This window comes from Astyanax mexicanus, chromosome 3, assembly GCF_023375975.1.
Source record: "Astyanax mexicanus isolate ESR-SI-001 chromosome 3, AstMex3_surface, whole genome shotgun sequence".
Lineage (NCBI taxonomy): Eukaryota > Metazoa > Chordata > Actinopteri > Characiformes > Acestrorhamphidae > Astyanax > Astyanax mexicanus.
This window is the reverse complement of record NC_064410.1, coordinates 59,785,882-59,813,060: the sequence shown is the minus strand read 5'-3', so window position 1 is coordinate 59,813,060 and position 27,179 is coordinate 59,785,882. Positions and strand designations below refer to the sequence as shown.

The window sequence follows — 27,179 nt, the reverse complement described above, 5'->3', positions numbered from 1 at the left end:
TATGCTCACACCCAGGGTCAAAACTAAATCCAGAGTATGATTACAGTAATGAGTAGGTCCTGTTATATTTTGAATAATACCAACTGAGTCTAAAATCGATGTGAATGCCTTTTTTAATGGATCATCCAATTTTTCGAAATGAATGTTGAAGTCTCCAACTATAATCACTTTATCATTACTTACTGCTAAGTCTGTGACAAAATCACTAAATTCTTTTAAAAATTCTAAATAGGGCCCTGGTGGTCTGTAGATATTAATTAAGGAAAATGCATTCTTTTTTGTAACTGGATTAATTATACTGGTGTAAAGAAGCTCAAAAGAAGTAAAATTTTCATAGTGTTTCTGATTGCTAACTAAGGTACTTTGGAAAAATATGCAGACCCCACCTCCTCTACCGGACAATCTCGGATTGTGTATATAATTATAGCCTGCAGGGGCGGCTTCATTTAATGCTACATATTCATTTGGCCTAATCCAGGTTTCTGTCAGACACAGAACATCGAATTTCTGATCAGTTATCATTTCATTCACTAGAACTGCTTTTGAATTTAGAGATCTAATATTAAGTAAACCAATCTTTAGGCTTGAAATGTTAGTACTACAGTCTGGATATGATTGTTTAATATAAGTTAAGTTATTTAGATTTACTGTTTTAGTTTTTTGATGTTTTTGTTTGACTCGGGGGACAGACACAGTCTGAATACATTGGTATCTAGGTAACGTCTCTTTGCAGCTCGCAGACGGTCGGTTAAGCCTCTCTGTCTGCGGCCTGGTCCCGGCTCTGGATTGTCAGCAGCTTCTAATACTACTCTGCCGACTAACTAAAAGACTATGAGCTATGCTGCATGAAAGTAAGGCAGCACCCTCCCGCGTGGGGTGGACACCATCCCTACCTAAAAGACCAGGCTTGCCCTCAAAGTGTAGCCAGTTATCTATAAAGCCCACATGATTTTCTGCACACCACTTGGACATCCAGCGGTTCAGCGAAGAAAGCCTGCTGTAAGCTTCATCACCACGCCTCATTGGGATGGGGCCAGAGCAGATTACCTCCTCGGACAGCGTCTGGGCCTGTTTAATCACCTCTTTAATATTAGCCTTAGTTACTTCAGACTGCCGCAGACGAATATCATTGGCCCCTACATGAATTACTACCCTCGAATATCTCCTATTCCCTAACCTAAGGTTGCCACTAATGTCCGGTGCTCTGGCTCCCGGTAAACAAGTAACTGTTGCCGCTGGTGCCCCTAAAGGAGTAGCTAATTTCACGTGTCGGACGATAGAGTCTCCTATCACCAGAGTACCTTTAACAGGCTCCTCAGTTGGTGCTTCACTGAGCGGGGCAAACCTGTTTGACACGTGAACTGGGGGAGCGTGGTGTTTAGGTGGGCTGGCTGTGGCCTTTGCGGTAGCATTAGCCTTAGCCTTTCGACTATGCCGCCGAGACGTTACCCATTCGCCCCGCTGTGAGGGCTCTAAGGCCGGAGTCGAGGGGGTACTAACTCTCCCTGAGACACCCGGGGCTGCTAACAGTGAATCCTGCTGTCTATCCCTTATTAAACCCCGGACGTGCAGCTCTAACTTATTCACCTTATCCACCAAGGAGCTAACTATCTCACACTTAGTACAAATACCACTATTGTTACCAGTATCGGTGGATAAGGGTTCTAAGCTATACATGCCACACTCTAAACAGGTGTAAACCTGAGCAGAAGCCATGGAGAAAAAAAGCACTCACCTTGTTTCAGTTGAAATTAGAAACTTACACAAACAAACTGCAGCAGCAAACAGCTAATCCAGCAAACCTGAGGAAAAAGTCTATAAAAGTAGACTGAGAGTGGATTAATAGGTGTGTAGAGCAAAGAGGAAGCAGACTAAAAGTGGATTAGTAAGTGTGAAGAGAGTAAAAGAGAAGAAAACAGAGAAAAGTGTAGAAGCTGAAGATTAAAGCAAGCTTTCAGCAGCAGAGCAGCACAGCAGCAGACCAGAGTAGTAGAGAGCAGAGCAGGGAGCAGAGCAGGGAGCAGAGCAGGGAGCAGAGCAGGGAGCAGAGCAGGGAGCAGAGCAGGGAGCAGAGCCCCTGAAAATCTGAAAAAAAATCTGAAAAGTGAGATGTGCAAAAGTGTTCAGCCCCCCCTATATCAATACTTAGTAGAGCCATTAATCGATGCAATTACACCTGTAAGTGCTTTGCGGTTTGTCTCTACCAGCTTTGCGCATCTAGAGACTGAGATTTTTTTTCCCCATTCTTCTTTATAAAACAGCTCAAGCTCAGTCAGCTGTCCCTGCTGAAGAAAATGGTGTGTTCAGGGTGATGAGCAGTGTTACTTTTTCTCTCCATATAGCACTTTGCATTCAGACCAGATGCTTGGCTGCTTCTGTGACCAGTGCTCTCCTTGCTTGATCTGTCAATTTGGGTAAATGGTCATGATTTGGTTGGTTTGCAGGTGTAGAATACTTTTTTTATTTTTGGATGATGGATGGTTGAACAGTGCTTCTTGGGATGATCAAAGCTTGAGATATGTTTTTTATTACCTAACTCTGCTTTAAACTTCTTCTCCACAGCTTTATCTCTGTGCTGTCTGCTGAGTTCTTTATCAAACCACTGAGGCCTTCACAGAACAGCTGTATTTATACTGAGACTAAATTACACACAGCTGGACTCTGGTACCTAATTGGCAATTGATTGGACTGGATTTTATTTAGGGGGTTTTAGAATAAAGGGGGCCGAATACTGCAGATTTTTATTTGATAAAAATATTGAAAACCCTGTATCATTTTCATTCCACTTCACACTTATGCAATACTTTGTGTTTGTCTGTCACTTAAAATCTCAATAAAATACATTTAAGTTTGTGGTTGTAAGGTGACAAAATGTATAAAAGTTTTGCAAGCCACTGTATAATATACGTTTCTGCTGAAAAGAAGTAAAGAATGAACAACTGCTCTTCAGTACTGGTGGTGTAATTCAGCAAAAAGTTCTGGAAGCTCTGGAAGTCATGAAGATCCCCTCATACACCCCTGGGCTTCTCGCTGCACACTGATGTCACTGCACACAGACCCGCCCCTCTGAATGGCACGAATCCACATGTGCGTCATCCCACTTGGCCGCTGAGGAACCTCGGCTTCAGAGAGGCATTCTTTATGTAAGCGAAGCAGCCGGATGACTCGCGTATCCACACCCGGGTCCAGGGGCTGGGGGTATGTTTGGCTCAGTGGAGCTACGTTACACTCAGGGGTTGGCAACAGTGAGCGTCCACTGCCCTGCCTTCCCTCTGGAGGCTTTTCCTCTCATAGCTCCACTTCCACAACCTGGAGCCTGGAGGACTGACCCGCAGTCAACCCTGTAATGCAGACCTTTCAATAACATCCACCTCTGCTGCTCCCCGTAACTGTATTTTTGTAGCTCAAACTATATATTTCCCTTTCCCCTCCGGAGGATTCCAGATGGCCAATTTACGTCCATTTTTAAAATAGCCAAATGTTCAATTTGGTCTAAGAATAACATCCTGTTTTGGAGTGGGCCGGGATTCCTGGCTCTCCATTGTCGTGAGCCACCTCTGTCTAATCTCTAATCTCGTCCTGAAGAATAAAAACCCTGGAAAATGGATAAAAACCCAAGCAGCATTGGGCTCTACTTCAAGATCCACTTCCAATTATGGCTGCAGTGATAACCAAAGGTGTAAAAAAGTACCTCCATTCATTACTCTGTAGGTAAAAGTATAGATACTAGAGTTTAAAATACTTCTGTAGAAGTTACAGTATCAACTGTAGCAAAGCTTTTTACTTTTTAAAGGTTAAAAATTGATGATAAAAAAGTACTTACCTTTGTTGAATAGCCCACCTCCGCTCTCCTGCAGCTTTCCGAGATCCAGTTATTTTGTACTTTTTGCGCAGCGCTCTTTACAACTGCTGCTTCGAAGCATAATTTGCTCTGATATATTGCTTTTTACATCATTATCCAGTAGCTCAAAGTAGATCCACCCATTCCTGGTAGAATCTGGAGAGTCCTGACATTTAAAACGATGCATTAATAACTATAAAAGTGCACAAGAAACTTACACATACTAGAGCTTGCTGCCAGGATCGTTTTTACTTGGCAGCTATCGTAACAACAGGAAAAGTACACCTTGGGCTGCTTAAAATGTGCAAAGTCATGTACTAATTCTCTTAATCAAGGGTGCATTTTGGGCATAACGTGCAATAAACCAATTAGTGTGTCACTTGCCATTTCCTTTAAGAGTCATGTGCGCTCTGATTTTGGCGGATTGCTATTTTAATGCTGCAGTGCTTCTGCGCTTTGCAGCAATGGTATTTTATTTAGTATTCTGTTTAGTGTTGATGTAAAAGTTGGGTCTGTGCACTGCTGCATTTCTTGTATGGGCGACAGCAATGAACATCTTACTGCTGACATCTGTCTAGGTAGTATTCAGTCAGTGGAGCACCTGTGTTTTTCATTGCCAAGATAGCAATACGGAAGAAATTTACCTGCACACACCCACATCTGAAATCAAGTTAAATTGCATCCCACACTCCACACAAACCTTTGATCTTTGATTTCACAAGTAGATAGGATCAGTTTGTTTTTGCTATCATAACAACAGGAAAAGTACACCTTGCACTGGTCAAAATGTGCAAAGCCATGTACTAATTCTCTTTATCATGGATTTTTTTTTTGGCATTACGTTCAATAAACCTATCAGTGTGTCACTTGCCATTTCCTTTAAGAGTCATGTGCTCTCTGACTTTGGCGGATTGCTATTTTAACGCTGCAAAGGAAACTGACCTGCTCATTTACGGGAACAGCAACGTTGTTTTATTAAGTATTTTATTTATGTATCTTGAAATACATGAAACCTTCATCATTTAACATTAGATTCTACATGTAGCAGATCCATAAATCTGCAAAAATCTACTTTTTTCTACTCTTTTTACAGTATATTTGAGCATATGTACACTGCTGAAGTGCATGTACACATACCAGAGCTTGCCGCGAGGATCAACAAAACCTAGAGGTTTTTACCTCATACCATAAAACCGCCTTTAACCCAATAAATTCTTAACTGGATTAGGTGTGAGCGGATTACTGCAGCCTCTCCTGTCCAGAACAGCCTCATAAAAGCTGCAAATGCTGACCGGCTGAAAGCAGCTCTGAATGCTTTATGAGACCCAGGTACAGTCAGTACATCCAGAGCTGCAGGGATGAAGGTGAAGAGGACGGTGATAATGATCATGGTGGAGTAATGGCTTCAGCTGCTGGGAGTAGTGCTGCTTATAGTTGTTGACAGGTCAAGAGCCCCCTGCTGTGTATTATGGTATACAGGTGCATTTTAAAAAAATTGCATTATCATTGAAAAGTTACTTTATTTCAGTAATTCAGTTCAAAATGTGAAACTCATATATTATATTTAAGCAATAGAAACACAGCAGAACACAGCAGGGAACAGCATTGTTATTTTATTTAGCATTCTGTTTATTGTTAATGTAAAAGTTGGGTTTGTGCACTGCTGCATGGTTGTAATCAGTCAGCGGTGCACCTGTGTTTTTCATTGAAAGATAGCAATACACCAGAAATTTGCCTGAACACATTTCAAGACCACCACGCCCCTCAGTGTAGACACTATTTCAGCAGGACAATGCTCGTCCACATACTGCTGTCAAGAGCTTTGGAGACACAGTATATATATTTGATGTATACATAGAAATACATGAAACCTTCATCATTTAATATTAGATTCTTGATGTAACAGACCCATAAATCTGCTAATATTTACTTTACAACTCTTTTTTACAGTATATTTGAGCACATGTACACGTACAAGAGCTTGCTGAGAGGATCAGTTTGACTTTGCTATCGTAACGACAGAAAAAGTACACCTTGCACTGCTCAAAATGTGCAAAGGCATGTAGTAATTCTCTTAATCATGGGTGTGTTTTGGGCATAACGTGCAAGAAACCAATCAGAGTGTCACTTGCCATTTCATGTCATGTGTGCTCTGACTTTGGCGGATTGCTATTTTAACAGTGCAGTGCTTCTGCACTTCTTAGCAATGTTATTTTATTTAGTATTCTGTTTGTTGTTGATGTAAGAATTGCCTAAGACCAAACATTTTTGGTCGTAGGCACAAGCCTAAGGTGAGTGGATTATCACAGCCGTGATTTTTTACAATATGAATAAAGAAAATAAAAGACCCTCAAAAAATGATAATGAATTTGCTTTAATACAGACTGTGCCTTCCACCGAAAAGTAGTTCCACAACAAGTGAACTGTATCAGAACTGTAGCTACAAAATGGCATATGGTTTATACAGGCTAACACTATAAAGGTTAGCTTGAAATTTCAATTTGGAATTAAGGGGGTTGGTAAACAATACGACCTTTTAATAACGCTGAACCTGTACTTTTCAGAGTTGTCTTCATGTAAAGGATTGTGTAGATGTGAGCATTTCTGCCTGTTGCAGTGCCTGCAAGACTGTAAAGCATAGCTTGCTTTAGCTTAGCATTAGCTTAGCCTAGCCTGGTGACTAATGAATGGACGAGTCAGCACAGTGGGAGGTGGAGGTGATGATTCAAAACTGTCCTATTTGTATATGCCATTACTCTGCAACGTTTCTCAACCAATCAGATTGTGAGGTCAGAACTGACTGTTGTATATAGATGTATTACACACAAAGTCAATGAAAACCCCAAAAATCAGTGTCTCAGAAAATTAGAATATTATATAAGACCGATTGGTACTTTTGGCTCCATGGGCAGTATGCCAAATCCTGCTGGAAAATGAAATCCACATCTCCATAAAAGTTGTCAGTAGCAGAGGGAAGCATGAAGTGCTGTAAGATTTTGTGGGAAAACAAAACTGCACTGACTTTAGACTTGATAATAAAACACAGTGGATCAACACCAGCAGATGACATGTCTCTACAAACCATCACTGATTGGTGGAAACTTCACTCTAGACCTCAAGCAGCTTGGACTCTGCTCCCTTGATTTACAAATGAAATGTAAAATTTACTGATGATCAGTGATGGTTTGGAGAGACATGTCATCTGCTGGTGTTGATCCACTGTGTTTTATTATCAAGTCTAAAGTCTGGTCCCCTGATCTGAACCTGATGAACTGAGATGGTGATTTGAGGTGATTTAATTGGGATGAGCTGGAGCTTCACAGCATGAAGGAAAAGCAGCAGCTATTGTTCAGCACCTCCAGGAACTCCTTCCTTCAAGACGCTGAGAAAACTATTCCAGGTGACTCTCCCTCATGAAGACACTGAGATTAAAATCTCACCAAGAGTCTTCAGATCTGTCCTCAAAGATAAATTCGATACTTAGAAGAATCTTAAGTACTTCTGACTGGTAGTGTATGTTCTAGGATTTATTGGAGTGCATGGCCAAGCATTTGTGGATCTTCAGGCTCCATTATGTCTATTATATAAAGCTAGAAGAGAATATAATGGGTTGGGTGGTTCTGTCTGATCAGAAGAAGTGTAGAATTGTTCTGGTTGTGAATACACTCCACGCCCTGGAATGAGCTGGAACGTGGAGGCGGAGAAGTTCTGGACATCTTCAAAATTGTTTTGGAATCCATAGTCTGATCCCAGCATCCCTCATAGTTGGAGTAATGGAAGAAAGGGGAGGAGACGGGGTGGTGTCTGGTGTGAAATCGCTCATTATTCATCATGGAAGTAAATTAAAGTATGGAGGAATTTTATAGGCTATTAGATAAATGAGAAAATGATTGGGGTGTGATCTTTATCCCAAAATGATTTATAAATTTAATAACTATGTATAGATACTGATAGATCTGTGTCTCGTTACATTTTTCTCTGAGTTTATCAGTGTCTTCTTAAGTCTTATTCTTGAATTTTATTCTTATAACTCTACCCATTTTTTGTGTGGTTAACTCAGGCCTCAAATTTCGAGATATATCGACTCCTTTAAAAACTTTCATGTTTTATTTGTGGGTCAAATAAATATGCTGGACATTATACATTATATAAGTGCTGTCCGACAAAGCAATGCCCTAGCAACCACCTAGCAATTGCTTAGCAACCCCATAGCGACCAGCCACGCATCAGCATCGCAATCACTCTTGCAATTACTGCAATCTAGTTTTAAAATGTTCTGAAGAAAAAACATATGTAATTATTTAGTAAACTCGTTAAATAAACCAGAATATGTTTTATATTTTAGATTCTTCAAAAAGTAGCTCCTCTTGATTAGATACAGACAGTTTTGAACATCTCTGCTGGATTTTTTTCAGTCAGCTTTATGAGGTAGAGTCACCTGGAATTCAGGCTTTCAGTTAACAGCTGTGCTGCTGAACTCATCAAGAGTTAATTACTTGAAATTCTTGTATCTTAGGCCCTGTCCACACGAATCTAGATTTTTTTTTTTGTGGTGAGAAAGTCGTGCAGCTGCGAGCAGTGAAAACTGCACATACCACACATGTAAACAGCATGGAGCAGCAGAGGCAGCTTCATAGCTGTGGTAATTAGTGTTATCTGAATAATACAGACAAACCAAGTCTCCCTGAAGCTGTGGGAGTCTCCCGCATTTCGGTAGCGGCTCCCTGATGTCCGCGAGTCACATATAATCTCCCGGAATTCAGAACGAGTGTGGGAAGGAGAGAGAGAAAACAGAGAGGGTTCTGATTGACCTGTTCTCTGCAAAGAGTCTGTGAGACAGCCAATCAGTTTTTAGTGTGGGCGGGCAGTGTTTTTCCCCCCTCCCGGACGGGATTTGTTCAGTGACTGAGAGAAAGCAGATCATGGCGGAGGCAATATTAATAAATATTGTAATATGATATTAAATTTTTTGATGTTGTACAATTTTTTGTGATATTGTAACTGTCAATTTTTGTCAAATAAAGGCTTTTTTTTCCAAAAAAAAAAAAAAAAAAAAAAGGAAAGCAGAGGCAGGGCCTTCCAAAAGGGAAAAAGATAAAACTCATTTAAACTCTGAATACTCTAAACTTAATTTTTAAAAAAGTAAAATTAATTAATAAAAAAGTAATGTTTTGTTATCCTTTGGTGCGTGTGCATGCTTTTTTTTTCAGGGTGTAATCTCCCTGAAATCAATTTTTGCAACTTGGGATGTCTGATAATATATCAGATTAAATTGCGCCTTATCAGCAGTTTAGCTCAAATAAAAGGCGTATATTTGATAGCTGGGTTGAATCAAGACCAGATGATGTTCTCTCTACGAGCGACCCTCTCCAGACAAACGGACCAGAGTCTGTTTTAACCGGACTAAATACTAGTGCTGGTATGAAAAAGCCCTAAGACATCTAGGAAATTAAAGGAAAGTTAAGGTGAGTCTGATCTGCTGGTGTTTGGAGCTCACTGTTGGCTCACCTTATGGAAGCAGCTTTAACCCAGCTAGCGTAAAGCTCTCCAGAAGAGCTCAGGAGCAGCAGGTCGGGATTCTGCTGGAGTCTGCTGGAGCCATGAGCCCAGGATCTGCTATAAAACACATAAAAACATAGTGCATCCAGCAAACATGCCTGCGGAGATCCTCCAGCGCAAAAAGAAGCTCAGAGAGAGAGAGAGCGGGGGGTCAGAAACCCAATGCAAATAGCTCCCATATGTTTTATTGGCAAGTAAAGTAGAGAACGAGAGTTAAAAAGCTGTAAATATCACTGAATGAAGGTGATGTGTGTGTGTATGTGTGTGTATTATGCTCTATAGGTAATAAAGAATATACTTCCTGGAAAGAAAAGGAATCGTTCTGAATCCATATGAGTTTAGATATTAAATCATGTGCCTTTTTTTATAAGCTTTTATCATCTTGACTTTATTGTGAGCAGATGTGAATATACCGTACCAGTTATTTGCCTACATTGTAAATAAATAGTGAAGTGATCTATCAGACTATGAAGGAACACATAAGGAATCATGTAGTAACTTAAAAGTGTTAAAAAAACCCAAAATACTCTAAGAATGTGAAGCATTTCGGTGCTTGTTCCAATATATCCCAATATATCCAATATAAGTCCCAAAAAAGGACATAGTATGAGGACTGAATAGGTGCCCTTTCGCTAAAATCCACTTTTTCTTGTTCTTTTGTACTTTGAAATACAGCAAGTCTCTCTGAGTTGTTTATGATGATGTACATGAAACTCTTCCTCAACCTCCATTGTCTGTAGTAGCTAGTAAAAGAGAAAATGTTCAGAAAAACGAGTCGATCAGGAAAAGCACCCATGTCTACGTCAACCCCTGAATTACTGTAGTATTCATGGCCCCGCCCACCTTGGCTCAGGACCGCTAAGCTTACAGCTTCTGTTTACACCAGCTAGTTAGCATGAGCTATCTTGTGTAAATAACTATAGGTTTAAATTGGATCTCCGGTGGGTTTCGCATTTTGCTGCAACTTTAAATGTTTGTTAGGGAAGCACAGTTTGACAAGGTAGCATAACTGGACAGAACACCGGTCAAAGATTTTATGATATAAAGGCGAACTCTGGGGCTTCAACATGGTGAAACTGATCAAACATCGAATCACTGAGTGTGACTTAAGAGTTTAGTAGCATTTGTTTAGAGTTTAGATGAAAGAAAGAGAGAGAAACAGTCAGATGTTAAGTGTGAAGTTTAAGGGTTAACTTTACCCAGCACTCAGTGTTGTATCTTTATAACTAAGGCTTTATCTCTTAAAACATTTTGTCCTTTGAGTTTTAGAGCTGTAAAATTGACTGTGGGGGGATAGCAGGTAGGCGTTCTCTGCATTCTCTGTCTTTCTTCAGAGACCACTATTCCAGTGAACTAAAGCAGGGTTATACAGAAACACCGGAGCACATTTTTTATGGCGTCACATCAATGTCAAAAGTCGGGGGCGCAAAAATAACAGGTGAGAAAAATTAATAGTTTTTGGTTAATTGTGTTTTAACAGTTTGTGTGTGTAAATTAACTTCTTGTGAGCACAAATGTGAAACTCGGGAGCAAAAAAAAGTGAATTGTGTGCGCACTGAACAGAATATTGCTCTCAGGCTTCGTTATTCTCTTCTTTGGGTGTTTTTTTCTCTCTCAAATTCACAGTGCTCCTCACGCCCCATGCAAATTACCTCAAGTTCAGAAAGGGGAGGGGTTTTGACAGTTTGGGGGCAGAGTCAGGGTCGCCTCCCTCAGCGAATGCTATTGGCTGATATCTCCAGGATTTGTGACAGACTGCCTACCTCCACGAGCCAAGAATTGAATTGAATTGAATTGAATTGACAGTAGGAGAGTTAGCTAGCTGGCTATGCCAACATCCAAACAACCCGCTCTCTGGTGCTCCTGGCGCTAACCCGGCAGACAGAGCCGGTCATTCCGGGCACTGAACCCGGGTACAAAGAGCTGAAGAGCGGGTTGTTTGGATGTTAGCATAGCCAGCTAGCTAACTCTGTCCTGCTGTCCTTTATTCCCTGTCCTATTCCGACTCTTTGTGGTTGGCGGTCCGTCACACACCCTATATAGATATCAGCCAATAGCATTCGCTGAGGGAGGCGACCTGACCCCGCCCCCAAACTGTCAAAACCAGCGCACACGATTCCCTTTTTTTGCTCGCGAGTGCTCACGAGAAGTTAATTCACACACAAAATTTAAAAACATGCTGGTTCATTTTTTTCCACCTGTTGTTTTTGCGCCCACGTCTTTTGACATTGATGTGACGCCATATTTTTTCACAGAAAACAGCTCACATGGCATTCATTCAAAGAAGAAACCATAACTAGACTATATAATATTTTAAAATGAATAAAAAAAAAAAAAACGATGGAGTGAGACCTTTAAACCTATCCTACTTTTCGATGCTATTGTTTGGATGCAGTGTAAAAAATAAATGACCTAAACTCTTTAGATCAGAGCCTCAGGTCAGCTCAGGTCGTGTGGAGAAAACTACAGGGGTCTTGCTATTTGATTTCTTCCCTCTTTCATCCCGTATTGATCTACTCAACATGACTCTGCCTCTCCCTTGATTTCACGGCAGTAAAACACGAGTAAGCCGAAATTACTCCACACTTCAGTTCTGCCAGATGCCCCGGCACTGCTGGACGAGTCTCTGTCTGGCCTGGATGAGCAGATCTATGAAGGGGATTAGCGGCGTAGCGGCAGGAGGCCGTCCAGAAGCGGCTGCTTGTCTACATGTTTCATAACGGTCCAGTGTGTGCCAGTCTAGCCCTCATTTGACCCTCCACCCCCTCCACCTCCACCACCACCACCCCCACCCCAACCCTCTCCGAGCAGCTCCACAGCAGGACCTCACAAAGCCCCGTCCGAAACAGCTCGAAGGCTCTCGAGGAAACATGAACTCTCCCTTAAGTGCCCCGGGTGACGCCGGCCACGCCGAGGGGTACAGCTCTAATGAAATGCCTGAAAGCAGATGTTCCAAACCCACACGTGCAGCTATCCGAAATGAGAGAAACTCTGGCATCTGTTCCTGGTCTGGCCCTTAATCAATTCATGACGCAACAAGCCCCTGAACCAAAACAGTCCTCAAGGACATGTGGAATGCAGTAAGCCTTTGGAAAAATGTTGCTTTCGTAATTCGCAAATGTTGTTGCCTTTTTATTAGCCTGTGAGATGAAGCACGCAGGATGTCGCAATGCAGAAACACAGCAAAGCATTTTACTCTTTACTCACTGCCTCTTAATTACACATGGAGGCATTACAGAGAGAAAGATGGCACTCTTTTCATTGTACAGTACAGGCCAAAAAATTTGATACACCTGCACAGTCACCGGACCTGAACCCAATCCAGAAACAGGTTTGGGGTGAGCTGGAGCACAGAGGGAAGAAGGCAAAGGGGCAACAAGTGCTAATAAACACCTCTGGGAACTCCTTCCTCCTCCTTCCAAGACTGTTGGAAAACTATTCATTTCAGGTGACCACCTCTTAAAAGAGGCTCATTGAGAGAATGATTCCAAGAGTGTGCAAAGCAGTAATCAGAGCAAAGGGGGGCTATTTTGAAGAAACTAGAATATAAAACATGTTGTTTTTAGTTATTTCACATTTTTTGTTAAGTACATAAAACTCCACATGTGTTCATTCATAGTTTTGATGCTTCAGTGAGAATCTACAATGTAAATAGTCATGAAAATTAAGAAAATGCATTGAAAAAGACAAGATGTATCCAAATTCTTGGCCTGTACTGTATGTCAGCAGGTGTGATCAGGTTTTAATACACAGGTAGTCTCTGGGCGGGATTTACAGTAAGTTCTGATTGGCCTGTGATTAACCCTTGTGTGGTGTTCATATTTTTGTTACTCGTTTACTTTGTTACTTGTATTTAATTCAGCAAAATTAAGCAATTACATGCTTTACACATGCTCGCTTCACCTAAATTGCAAGCAATATAAACAGCTTACATGGTTAATATTTGCCCTTTACCTTTCTTATGTTACATTTCTTTCAAAAAGTGCTACTCTTTTTTTTATTAGTTTTTTAATAAAATGTAAAAGAAAATGAATTAAACTCAAGATATGAGTAGAAAATTTGTTTAGTTTCAAATTTACAACTGAAGCAATGTTTATTAACCCTTGGCCAAACATACTGTATGTAATATAAATGTGTGTGTGTGGGGGGGGGGGGGTGTACAGTGTGTGTTTATGGAAAATGTGTTTTGATATATGTTTTTCACAAAAAATGAGCCAATGCCAATGAGTTTGAGTTAAAAAATATATATTTTTAGTATCATTTGATGAAAAATGAAAACGGGTCCCACAGACCCGAACACCACACAAGGGTTAAAAAAAAAAAAAAAATTATATTCAAATCAATCATCATTCGAATGATCTGATATCAATTTATATAAACCCAAGTGCAATCCTGAGAATTAGCCAATTTTCCAAATGCAATTATCTTGCATTTTATCTCATGAGAACATCCTTTCTTTCGAGCTCCGCCCTCTGGCTGGGGTGATCAGTTAAGCGTGGCTCGATCAAACTATATGTTTTGTTGCAACGCAGAAACACAGGAAAGCATCAGTGTAGCAGGAAAGGCTTTATTCACTGCTTCTTTGTTACACATTACAGAGTGCAAAAGACGGCCCTGTTCGCGGCAGTATGTCAGCAGGTGGGATCAGGTTTCAGGTCACAAGTAGTCCTGCTGGTGGCTGTACTGGTGCATGACAGAGAGAGACATCATGTGAAACCAACAAGTGTTCACTGTGGGGAGGATTTGCACTCAACCTCTATCTTTCATAGTGCATCAATCAACCTTTATTTTAACTCGGATGTACATTGAGGGCAGCCCTCATTTCCAATGTAGCCGAGCATTTACAGAAACAGGGATTGACATAACAGATTTTAATTTTTGTAAAATATATTGTAAAATATCAGTAAATAAAATATAAAAATAGATAAAAAAAATAATAATAACAATAATAAAAAAAATTAAGAAATAAATAAAAATAAAATTAATGATTATAATTAAGTATGGTTTAATTGACAAAAAGAAAGTAAAACTAATACAACAAAAATGGGTTAAAATGAGCTAAAACTAACTATAATTGAACTAACAAAAATAAAAGCAATAATAGTATAAAAATAGTAATAACAATAAAAGAAAATCTAAATAAGATAAAAAGCAAAAATACAAAACAATTAAAATAATAAAAATAATAATATAATAACTATAAGAATAATAATAATAATAAATAACTAAAATGAAAATAAAATAAGGAAACAAAATAAAAAAAGGAAATAATAAAACTAAAAGAAGAACAAAAATAAAAGTTAAGAATAAATAAGATTAAGTAAAACAGGATCAGGCTGTCTGAAGATGGTTAGATATTAATAGTTTAAAATGATTGAATATATTAATAGTTTAATAGTTTAAATAGATATTAATAGTTTAAAATGATCAGTTTGACTTCCCTCAAACACAGACAATATAAAGGCACTACCCCTGTCGTATTTGTGGGTAAAGGACTGTAAGAACTATGTTAAGGAAAGTACTCACTGCCTCTTTGATAGAGATTAGATCCATTACCAGAGTAAGAGATGGCCCTGTTCAGAGTATGTCAGCAGGTAGGATCAGGTTTCAGGTCACAGGTAGTTCTGCTGGTGGCTCTACCAGTGCAAGACAGAGCGAGTGAGTGACAGACATCATGTCGGTGTTCTGTTTGTGTTATTAGTCTGTCATTGTGCTTACTAGACCTACCAGTGTTCACAGTGGTTAGGATTTGCACTCAACCCCTATCTTTCATAGTGCATCAGTTCAGTTTCCTTTAAACAAACAAACAGCTTCTAACCTCATTTCCTTCTTCCCCTCTTTTCCTCCTCTATCCCACTATTTCCCTTTGGCCTCCTTTAGACCTTGTCTAAAATGTTTTTTTTTTTTTTTGCCTTGAACTTCTATGTCCTCTATTGCTGAATGCACATCATTATTTGTAAGTCACTTTGAATAAAAGCGTCCGCTAAATGTAATGTAATGCACACAGAAATGTATATACCTGTAAAATATGTTGAGGTAAATTTCATGTGTCATTCGTTTGTTGGTATAGCTAATTTTACAGCTCTGGAAAAAAAATTTAGAGCACTTAAAAATGATGAGTTTCTTTAATGTTACCAAATTAAAAACACCTGGAATATAATCAAGAGGAAGATGGATGATCACAAACCATCAAACCAAACTAAACTCAAGCTTGAATCTTTGCACCAGAAGTTAAGCAGCATAAAGTTATCCAAAAGCAGTGTGTAAGACTGGTGGAGGAGAACATGATGCCAAGATGCATGAAAAAAACGGTGATTAAAAACCAGGGTTATTCCACCAAATATTGATTTCTGAACTCTTAAACCTTTATGAATATGAACTTGTTTTCTTTGCATTATTTGAGGTCTGAAAGCTCTGCATCTTTTTTGTTATTTCAGCCATTTCTCATTTTCTGCAAATAAATGCTCTAAATGACAATATTTTTATTTGGAATTTGGGAGAAATGTTGTCTGTAGTTTATAGAATAAAACAACAATGTTCATTTTACTCAAACATAAACCTATAAATAGCAAAATCAGAGAAACTGATTCAGAAACTGAAGTGGTCTCTTTTTTCCAGAGCTGTATATTTGCTGGTTTGTTCTTGACCTTGTAGCTCCAGAATAGCACCAACGTCTTTATTTATATCTTAGTTAAATTTAGTGTAACAAGAAATTTAAGAATGATTTATTGGTCAGTTTATCATGACATTGTGACACAAAAAAATAGACAAAAAAAGTCACTAATCGTAGACAGGAATGTTTTGGTAACACTGATCTTTCCGTTATTTTTTTATAGCTGTTTATGGTCAACGTTTGAAGAATCTAAAATTGGAGGGTCTAATAGAGTGGACAATGAGCATGGGTGTAAAAACAGTGTTTAAAAACTCTAGCAGCAGTGCTGCATCTGATCCAGGCATATCTTATTATCATATATATTATTTATACACTACATATACATATATATGTGTCATACTCTACTGTCACATTTGTATATTTGTTTACAGAGTAGCTAAAATAAACCTCTAAAATAAAAGAATAAGAGCACACCATATGCTTTTACACAATGCAGAAACACAGGAAAGGATCAGTGTAGCAGGAAAAGGCTTTACTCACTGCTTCTTTGTTACACATGGAGGCATTACAGAGCACGAGAGACGGCCCTGTTCACGGTATGTCAGCAGGTGTGATCGGGTTTCAGTTCACCGGTAGTGCTGCTGGTGGCTTGTGGTGACAGGCCGTATTTACTGAAAACAAAAGCCACAGACAGGAAGATCCTCTCACGGAAAAAAAACAAGATAGCTAATACCTTACAGCAGCAGTGTGGAGCATGTGAAAGGCAGATGAGACAGATTGTCTATTGTTAAATGGTGGTGATAGTGAAAAAAGCACTGGTGTTTATTGAGTTATAATGAATGGATGAGGCTACAAAGCTGCTCTTTCAGTCCACAGTGGGTGGAAAAAAAGCCCTGACCACTATAATAACTGTAGTAATAAATCTAGAGCGACATGGTGTGCTATGTCTGCTTAGTGTCAACCATGACTGTAGAAAAACTTAGACACTGTGCTTCTGATTTTCCCTTCAATTCAAACGACATATTAAGCCCTATCTGGACAGGATTAGGATTTCTTAGGGGATTCTGGGGTAATTATCTGTTTTATCAGGATCCTCTGTGATTTTATTCCCATCCGGAACCACCATGCCTGTGTTTTTCTCAAAAGTCAAAGAACACAAACAGCACAGGCCAAAAGTGTGGACACACCTTCTCTTTTTCAATGTGTTTTCTTAATTTTCATGACTATTTACATTGTAGATTCTCACTGAAGCATCACAACTATGAATGAACACATGTGGAGTTTTATGTACTTAACAAAAAAGGGTAAAATAACTAAAAAAAAAACATGTTTTATATTCTAGTTTCTTCAAAATAGCCACCCTTTGCTCTGATTACTGCTTTGCGCACTCTTGGCATCATTCTCTCAATGAGCTTCTTTTAATCTGGATTGGGTTCAGATCCGGTGACTGTGGAGGCCAGGTCATTATGTCACATGTGTTCATTCATAGTTTTGATGCTTCAGTGAGAATCTACATGTAAATATGTAAATAGTCATGAAAATAAAGAAAACGCATTGAAAATGAGATGGTGTGTCCAAACAAACCTTTGGCCTGTACTGTACATGGTGGGTCTGGATGGGAATAAAATCACAGAGGATCCTCCATAAAAGAGAACATTACCCCAGGTCCGCCTGAGAAACGAATCCCGTCCAGATAAAGAGCTAAAGAGGATCTAAAAAGGTCCACTTTTAGCATCTAAGGGACATTTAAGTTAACTTAACTTCAGTAAGAGCCTCAACCCATGCGCTGAAGCCCTGCCACAGGACAGTCTTGTGAGGCGATGATGGTGCAGTTTTGATGTTGCTCAGTGGTCCCACCAGGCTTTTGGAGCAGGCCTGAGCTCCGTCAGCTGATCACAGAGGGACGGGTTCATTCGGCACAACAGACTTTCATATTATCTAAAGCCCCATCTGTTTTCCTACAGACAGCAAGCTATTGAAAACATTATTTTTGCCAAAGCTGAATAGCATAGGAGGTTTTTGTTCAGATGAAACTCATAAACACACTCAAACACACTCGAGCACACACACATAGACGTATTTGGCAGGCTCTCCTGTGGATGCGAGGCCGCAGGGAGTAGGCAGTATGCCAGGAAGTCGGAGAGGAACCCAGAGGAACCCAGCAGGCCTCAGTGTTTTAATGAGAGCCAGATCTGAGCGCAACATGACAGCACACACAGGCTGCAGGAGCCTCGCTTAGACCTTAGAGCATGCGATCAAACTCCTACAGACCCGCAGTTTCACCGACAATCTCAGGTTAACAAAGCCTGATTGATAAATAGATAAATAGATAAATAAATACATTTACTTTAACTTTTATAAACAGCACAGCCTGCTGGTACGCATATTTCTGCAGAATTCAATTATGTCAGCATGGGGCAACTGGAAATCTGCGTCACAGCTGGGATCTCACAGCACTGTTTACAGCGGAACGAGTGTCACACTGATATTCATTACACGTTACTCGCTGTATATCCAGACATATTTCATGTGTGAAACATTTCCAAACACTACAAACTACAAAGGGATGTGCTGAGTGATGTGCTTTAGCTGGAAATAGTCTTGATAGTCTTGCATTACTTGATTCGGCATTTTGTGTTTTTATACATAACTACAACCCCGGTTTTAGAAGGAATATGTAGATCATGGAAAAGAAAATATGCTTTGACTTTTATTTCATAGAAGACAAGATAAACTCAAAATATTCTAAAATTCTTCATGTTTTATCTGATAATCTTCTGCTCATTTCATTTATTAATATCAGGGCTGACAACGTTTAAGCATTAACGCACACAAATAATTTGGAATCACTAGTACATTATTCTTTTTTTATTATTAAAAAAGTGACAGTCCGTATTATTTTGTTTCTAAACTGAAAGCAGAAGCATTTCTGAATGGAGAAGAATATGGATAAAATATAATGTTTAATGGTACCAGTGTGCTGGATGAAATGACCATCCCTGCTAAACCGTATATATATTCATTCAAACAAAAAAACTGGAGTGTCAGGGCTCGCGGGAGTTCTTCTTCTGGTCACGTCACACGTCTTTTTACGTACTTACGTCACACGTACAGCCTCTAAAAGAGGATCCAACTCAGTTTTACTGAACACGAGTGGCTGGTGGAGCAATGGAGGCTTCAGAAGAGGAAACTCAGAGCTCAGTATCTCCTCCATTCACTCATAGAAAAAACAGAGAAACGAAGGAGTGAAGTTTCTAACTGAGCTCTCTCTCTCTCTCTCTCTCTCTCTCTCTCTCTCTCTCTCTCTCTCTGGCTGAACATAATCTGGAATCGGATTCATCTGCTTTGAAAGGAGACCACACAACACCCGCCCTGTTTAAAATTAATCTTAATGCTCGGTGCAATTACTCATTCTCACCAGAGAGGGCCCTAAATCCCCCAAATCCCAAAACTTACGGACATCAGCTTTAATTACACCACCAATTTTGACCCCAACTTTTGCTGTAATCTGCCCCGCCCCCACCCAAAGCACAGATTTTTTTGGGCTGAATGACTAAAAAGCTTTAACTCTGACAACAAACACAATGAGAGAGGTGTGCGGTGTCCAGCTGTAAAACTCCAGACTCCAGACTTCCAGCTCTGACCCAGACAGAGGGTTTTGGGGCAAGTGAAACACGAAGCACATGGAGCAGATAGGACACATTTGCAATTGCTCTGGTGGTTTTACACTTGAAGGTAATGTTATTTCACACATAAAATTCCCAGCTAGTTGAACAATAACATTATGAAAAAGTAACATTCCCAAAAATAAGAAAATTAAACACTAACATTGATTTTACCAGAACGTTTATAAATGGGAGTGCCAAGTGGTCCAGCAATCTAAAGCAATGTCACTATAATTGGGAGCTCACTGGTTCGAATCCCGGTCATGCTGCTTGCCATCAGCTGCTGGAGCCCTGGGAGAGCACAACTGGCCTTACTCTCTCTCTCTCTGGGTGGGTACAGTAGATGGTGCTCTTTCCCCTCATCACTCCTAGGGTGATGTGGATCACCACAAGGCTGCGTCTGTGAGCTGATGTATCAGAACCGAGTCGCTGCACTTTCTTCCGAGCGTTAGCAATGATGCATCAGCAGCAGCTCAACTGTATCGGAGGAGGTGTGTGCTAGTCTTTATCCTCCTTGTGTTAGGGCATCAATAGTGATAGGGGGACATACAGCTGAGTAGCAGCTAAATGGGTGGGTCAAACAACCTCACTGAGAAAAAAAGGACACAATTTGAAATTTTATTTCAATATGTCAATAAATGAAATGAAGCAGTGCAGACCTTATGTTTTTGTAAATCAGTTTTGTAGGAACTAAACTCTAAACTGGAACTACTCCAACTTTAAGTGCTTAAATAGGATTCAAAAAGTTGCCCTCATTAGTGACACAGTGGTGCATAGCTGGCATAATCTCTTTAATAAAACAATGCCTTTATAATGGGATGTTCTGGAGCGTGCAGACAAGGTCACTACAGTCAATGTCAAGCATCAGCTAGAGAAGAATAAAGATTCCCAGCAGTAAAGTGTGGAGCATTAGAGCATCAACCAGTACCTTTGTGATGGTTTTAGGCATTAATAATACCAGCTGCAATCAAATCCTTACAGAAATGGTCAATTACACTCAATTACAATACCAATTCACTTAAAAATCACTTAATAAAATTTGTATTACAAAGGGTTTTTGAGCAATGCTAAACATGAATCATTAATGTTTAATAAAGAACCAATTTGGTAAAAGAATGACGTCCGCGTAAATGACTTTTTAAGGTAACATTGGCCTCTCAACTGCTTTAAATCTCTTTTGGGTAAATCATATTAACACCATACTCATATTGTTTAAATTCCACCCAACAGGAACACTATTTCTAGCATATTTCCTAGCAATTAAACAGATAAATATTAGCAAAACAAGAGTACATTTGGGAACTTTTTATGTTAAACGCAAAAATCACTTTTTGTGTGCTTTTGTATTTCCACTTGGCTCTTCTGTGCCCATATAAAAAACACTCCAAACACCAAAAAACACCCTGGCTCCACCCCTCACTGGTCAATTAGTTGAAGAAAAGCCATTTCAGTCATTTTGATTGAGAAGCTCAGACAGTACACAGCAGGATTAGCCAGCAGACTTCTTCTGAGGGAGGGATCTATACCTACTGTCCGTGGCAAGTCGTAGCAGGTTTGGAAGATCAAAGTACTTTCAGATAATGAGTTCTGTGCTTTTATCACAGTTAAGCATGAACTATCTAACACTAACATGTGGTAAAGGCTTAGCAATAAACATTGGGCATGGCCATCAACAGATTTAATTTGCATGAAAGTGACAGAACCCTTAAATGGCTCATTCTGAAAGAAACTAAAACTGTTAAGAACAGAGCTGGTGAGATCTTTATCTGTATGTGAGAGTGGTTTTCTTTTTACTTGTGTAAAAAGATATATAATATGTCCTCTTTAAAATAAGTGTTAATTCAATTAATCTATCAATCAACCAACCTTTATTTTCACTCAGGAATACATTGAGGGAGATCCTCATTTACAATGCAGCTTATTATTTACAGTATATAATGGATTGAAAAAAATTATATAAAAAATTTGAAATAAAAATAATACAAGAAATACAAATATTAAATAAATGAATTTAATAGAAGTGAATAAAATAAATATATAAAAAATAGAATTATCATAAAAAATTAGCACATAAAAAGTAAAGAAATTATAAAGGAAAAAAAATAATTGTAAAAGCAAATGATAAAATAAAATTATAAGAATGTAAAAAAATATATAAAATAAATAATAATGAACTAAGGTCATAAAAATCTAAAAAAAACAAATAAACTAATAAATAAATAAAAAGAAAGAAGATTTAAAAAAAAGAAGGAGAATAAACTCATTTAAAACAGTCCCAGTCTTTCTTATGGTGATTAGAAACTAAAAGTTTAAAATGATTTAGTGTCAGGACTGATCAGAAGTCAGGCACATGCAGGTTTAAGAAAGGAGCGAGGCTTTTATTACAAGACCAGGATAAATGCTAAACAGGTACATACCATAAAATGCAAGGTCAGACAACTTAGCAAACAGGGGCTACGCAAAAATTCAAAGTAAAAAATGGAGTAGCAACGGCCATACACAAAAAAATCAAACAAGAGCGACAGAAATGCTAGTAGTGCTAGTCAGGTGGCTAGTCAAAACTTGGCAATGAACTGAACAAAGGGGAGGGTATAAATGGACAGAGAAGCAGGTGAAAACCATCAATAGTCAGGTGACTGAGACCGAGTGAGTATCATGTGATGATGAGCAGGAGTGTCAGTGGAATTCTGGGCAATGGAGTCTGAATCGGCTTGGAAGACAGAGGGAAGCGTGACATTCAGTAACTCCAGTGATCTGAGCTTCAGTGTTTCCTATAGTGAATAATTCCAGCATAGTTGTGCACTGTAGCTAAAAGTAGAATTTCCCAGTTCACTAAAAACTCTCTGTACTGAAAGTAATGAATTATATTTACTGACATTACTGTAATTGAGTAGATTTTATGAGTAATTTGTAATTTTTTTAAAGTAGTTTTTAAAATAGGTAATTTTACTTTTACTTAAGTACATTTTGACGCAAGTAATTTATTCCGCTACAGTGTAAAACTCCCCGTTACTGAGTAAAAAAAAAAAAATGTTGGAAAAAAAAACAATTGTCTGAATTGCTGAAATGTGCCGGAGCACAAGTATTTTTATCATTAAACAATCTGCTTGAATGTAAAAAAAAAAAAAAAAAAACATCTAAATAGCAGTTAAAGCGTAGCAATGGCAAGTTAAAAAAATAAAAAAGAACTGTAAAACTATAAAAATACGGTTTATAGTCGCCTATATGACCCTAACTTTTTAACATTAAAGAAAAAAATGGATCATAGAATCATATTCCTCTTGTTCTTAAAAATGTTTTATGGGGTGGTCTGAACAAATACTGCCTGAAAGGTCCAAATTATTATGTGGAATAATAGTTCATTAAAAACGATTTAATATATGATTTGTTGTACTTTTTTACATCAAATAATTAAAAGTAACTATGTAACTTTTACTCAAAGTACATTTTAAATTGAGGACTTTTTACTTTTACTTAGATTTTTAGATGGGTACTTTTATTTTTACTTGAGTAGAATTTTAGCAAAGCAAAGGTACTTTTACTAAATTACAATTTTTCAGTACTTTTTCCACTTCTGCTGTTATTTATTGAGATAAGAGAAGAGATATAAGCTGACAAATGGCCAAAAAAGTGACATAAATAAAAATTAGCCAATAAGATTCTCTTCATGCAGCTATTGAGGAGTTTCAAATGGCATCTAACTGCATCATCATCACCTAAGCAGAAAGCCCTGTGAGATCCTGTATATTCCGCCTGGCTGTTTAACGAGGCCCTGCGGTCTCGCGGCTCCTACTGAACTTAACTCAAACGTCACTGAGCTGCTCTGGCACTGCGCTGATGGAGTCGTATGATCTGTGTCCTCCTGTAACTCTGCCTATATTATATCACCCAAACACACTCCCCTCAAACAGAGCATGTGTTTATTATTTTATATAAAGTAGGCCTGTACTTTTCTCTAGTTTACATTATAATGAGTCTGACAGTGGCGTGCAGTGAATATAGTGGGTACCCCTTCTGCAACCACCCGCCTCCACACCAAAACTCACATAAATAAATGTACAAAATACAAGAAAACACACATACTAACGACCAAGACTCTGGATTTCAGATCTGGATTTGAGTCAGGGGTGTCCAAAAAGTTTTGTTGGGGGCCAGAAGGAGAAATATATTTGAAGTCACGGGCCACAGACTCTGTAATAAAACAAATAATGAAATATACCACTTTAAATAATACTTTTTCCTGATTATTTCATTTACAGACCATTTTTACTTTGATCTTTATCTTTGACAGTGTTGTGTAAACTAAGATTTTTCAAATTGATGTTTTATTTCATGATGTCTCTTAATATTAAACTCCTTAATTACGCCAACTTTTAGACTCTTTGCCCAGTTTTTCTGCGCTAGAAATGCGCACTCTCTCCGCTTTTAGACTCTTTGGCCCGTTTTTCTGCGCTAGAAATGCGCACCCTCTCCGCTTTTAGACTCTTTGGCCCGATTTTCTGACACCTAGCGTTCAAACTTTGAATCTCACATTATAAAAACCTGCTTAACAGCGGGCCAACTTTCATTCTATTTCTAAAATACCTCGCGGGCCACTCCAAAAAAGAAAACGGGCCACAAATGGCCCGCGGGCCGTAGTTTGGACAACCCTGATCTAAATACTGTAGATCTCCTTTAAGCCTAACTGTGATAAGAATCTTTAATGTGATGCAAAGTAAAAGCAAACTATACTTTTACTCAGACACACAAAAAGACGAATATATACAGCTCTGGGAAAAATATGAGACCACTTAAAGCTCCACTAGGTAGGATTGAGATTTTGTGCTCGTGAGCTCCCCCTACAGTTGTAGAGTGTAATAAATGTTTCAGGCGGATTATTTTCTCTCTCGTTTTCTGGCTTTCACAGACATATTCGGTCTCTTTCCAGCTTCTGCCAGAGTGTCTGTATGTTAGTTTGTAAAGAATGAACCAGTAGTCCTTGTAGAACTGTTAGAACTAAAGGTCGGAAAGCAGGTTGCAGTTCTCGCGAGCGTTGGTCCCGGCCGCCTCTGAAAACTTACAGAGTCTGGTTTGAGCTCAGAGGAGCTCCGGCACAGACACGAGAGCACCGCTATTCCTCCTATTACACCTCAATGCAGCGCTGCAGTGACTTTCAAGCTGTAATTTTACTCCTTTAAAAAAGATCAAAAATCAAGGAAATCCTACCTAGTGGGGCTTTAAAAATGATGAGTTTCTTTGATTTTACCAAATTGAAAACCTCTGGAATATAATCAAGAGGAAGATGGATGATCACAAGCCATCAAACCAAACTGAACTGCTTGAATGCAGGCATAAAGTTATCCAAAAGCAGTGTGTAAGACTGGAGGAGGAGAACATGGTGCCAAGATGCATGAACAAAACTGTGATTAAAAACCACCAGGGTTATTCCACCAAATATTGATTGAATATTTCTGAGCTCTTAAAACTTAATGAATATGAACTTGTTTTTTTCTTTGCATTATTTGAGGTTTTTGTTATTTCAGCCATTTCTCATTTTCTGCAAATAAGTGCTTTAAATTACAATATTTTTATTTGGAATTTATTTGGGACAAATGATGTCTGTAGTTTATAGAACAAAACAACAATGTTAATTTTACTCAAACATATAGCTATAAATAGCTAAGCAAAATCAGAGCTGTGGCTTGTGATTAAAACAGTATATCATTAGAGTGCAGGGCTTGTGTAGGCCTATTGTTATAGACTGCGTATACTGTATGTGTAGGGTAAACAGTTTATGTGATGAAGGACGACGCGAGAGAGAGAGAGAGAGAGAGAGAGAGAGAAAGGAAGGGAGTAGCCTCTCTCTCTTTCTTTCTTTCTTTCTTTTTTTCTTTTTCGGATTTTGTTTACATCCATGTCTTTCCATTTAAATCCACGGTAGGAGCGTTGTCCTCTTGAACAAACAGCTGCAGAACGAGGGGATGGAGGAAAATAATTATGGTGCATTATGAGCAGCAGACAGTAGTGCAGGCGGAGGAACAGGAGGCCTTTATTCGGACGCCTCGGACGCCGCCACCGGAGTAATGAGGTGCTGTTAGAGGCGCACAGTAAGAAAAATAAAGTCTGAGTCGTCCGGGTGCAGCGCGGCCCTGATATCAGACTCAATTACCTTCTGTGCTCCTGTTGTGTGCTGCTGTTACGTCTCGCTAAATTGGCCAATTGTCATGTCGGGCCGAGAGCTCGGCACTTCTAACGAGAATAGATGTACTGGCTGTGTATTGATTCGCCCTGTTTATTTGAAACAGCCTCGAGACGCTCTCGTCTGCAGTTCCTTGGAAATTAAACCCAAAGCAGAGCTGCTATTACTGAACATGGAGGAGGGTTTGGCTTTTTTGGCATTTATATTTATTTTTTTTTCCAATTCTGTTTTGGAGTGTTTCAATCAATTAATCAACTTTTATTTACGGACCTGAGCTAGTACACAGGATATACTAGTGCATCTCAAAAAAATTTGAATAGCATTGAAAAGTTTATTCCTTTATTTATTTCAGTTAGTGTGTTTTTATTTATTTTATTGTTGATGATTACGGCTTACAGCCAATAAAAACCCAAAAATGTGTCTCAGAAAAGTAGAATATTATATTCTATATAAGACCAGTGGGTACTTTTGGCAGTGTGGGCAGTGTGCCAAGTCCTGCTGGAAAATGAAAGCCGCATCTCCATAAAAGTTGTTAACAAAAGAAAGAATAAAGTGCTGTAAGATTTTGAGGGAAAACAAAACTGCACTGAGTTTGGATTTGATAATAAAACACAGTGGATCAACACCAGCAGATGACATGTCTCTCCAAACCATCACTGATCATCGCAAAATAAGCCAAACAATACTTTGCAAAAATCAGATCAAACAGACCAGTATATACACAAAGGAAAACAGCTGAAAAGAATCAAAACACAGGTAAGGCTGATCTGCCAATCTGCTACTGATTGGCTGGCTGTGTCACATGACTGCGCAGTGCATTCTGGGAATTGGAGTTGAAGTGAGAAGGTGGAAAAGTCTGTAGAGGAATTGGAAGGCTTAACACATAGCAAACACCACAACAACCAATCAGCTAGTTACAGCATAGCAGCTATCTAGCAAACACTTATAAGCTACATTATAGCAACCCCTTGGGACACCATAGCAACTCAAGCAACAGTCAAGTAACTCGACCTAGCAAACACACACTCAGCAGCACCACAGCAAGCTTTATTTAAACTCAGAGTACATTAATGGTGGCCCTCATTTACAATGTAGACAAGATAATACTCTTAATATTGATTGATATTATATGTAGAAAAAGACAGAACATTATAAAGATATAAAATAACTACGTAAAAAATCTATGTAACACAAGCAATTCATTTGGAATCAGTACGATATTATTATTATTATTATTATTATTATTTTAATGCAAGTTACTTACATACACAAAAGTCTCTTAAAGGGACAGTGTACACATTACCGAATACTGGCTGTTACATA

At 38.8% G+C, this 27,179-nt stretch overlaps 1 long non-coding RNA gene across 1 annotated transcript in view; it reads right to left on the bottom strand.

Moving 5' to 3' along the window:
• Positions 1–24,992, bottom strand: part of LOC125799404 (uncharacterized) — an 89,344-nt gene extending 64,352 nt beyond the window's left edge. The window contains exon 1 of the long non-coding RNA XR_007438297.1: positions 24,936–24,992. This is a non-coding gene — a long non-coding RNA (uncharacterized LOC125799404). The remainder of the gene's footprint in view (positions 1–24,935) is intronic.
• Between the last annotated feature and the right edge of the window lie 2,187 nt (positions 24,993–27,179).